Source organism: Propithecus coquereli, unplaced genomic scaffold, assembly GCF_000956105.1.
Source record: "Propithecus coquereli isolate 6110/MARCELLA unplaced genomic scaffold, Pcoq_1.0 Scaffold50, whole genome shotgun sequence".
Classification (NCBI taxonomy): domain Eukaryota; kingdom Metazoa; phylum Chordata; class Mammalia; order Primates; family Indriidae; genus Propithecus; species Propithecus coquereli.
Window position 1 is genome coordinate 152,918 of NW_012150841.1, and position 617 is coordinate 153,534.

The following is a 617-nucleotide window of genomic DNA, read 5'->3' on the forward strand; positions in this document are numbered from 1 at the left end:
CTAATTATTTCACATAAAATTTCCATTTATAAACAACTCTGGCCTATACCTAATTACCTGGTTGATGGTTTGGATAGAAATGTTACATTGGGCGGCCTTATTCTTATCAGGGCACACAGGACTTCAACAATCCTCCCTATTTAGCTGTTTCTCCTACCATTTCCTCTCTCTTCAGTGGGATTACAGATGAGTTAGACTGCTCTGCATCGTTACACTTTTGTACTTATTCCCCCTCTCTGGAATACCTTTTTGCCTTTGTCTTTTCATTGGACTTCTGCTCATCCTAAAGTTCACCACGAAGCTCACCTTTTTTATGAAGTCTTTTCTGACTGATATGTAAACGAAATCAATCCTCCCTTCTTTATGCATATCTCTATCATGATGTCATGTATTTGTAATTTTTTATATATGTCTGTGGTTCTTACTATAATATGAGCTTCTTTATGGGAGGAATTATCATCTTAATAGCTATACTTGTGCAGCTTCTTAGTATTGCTCATGAATTCAATCATTTCAATATTCACAATTCAGTAAAGTAGATATTCTCATTTACAAATGAGAACATTGAGGCACAGAGAGTTTAAGTAATTTGCCCAAGGTCACTTGGCTGGTAAGTG

General features: G+C 36.0%; 1 protein-coding gene across 1 annotated transcript in view; it reads right to left on the reverse strand.

The window, feature by feature from the left end:
• Positions 1 to 617, reverse strand: part of PTPRQ (protein tyrosine phosphatase, receptor type, Q) — a 303,100-nt gene that overhangs the window by 53,148 nt on the left and 249,335 nt on the right. The gene's annotated exons all lie outside the window — the stretch shown is intronic.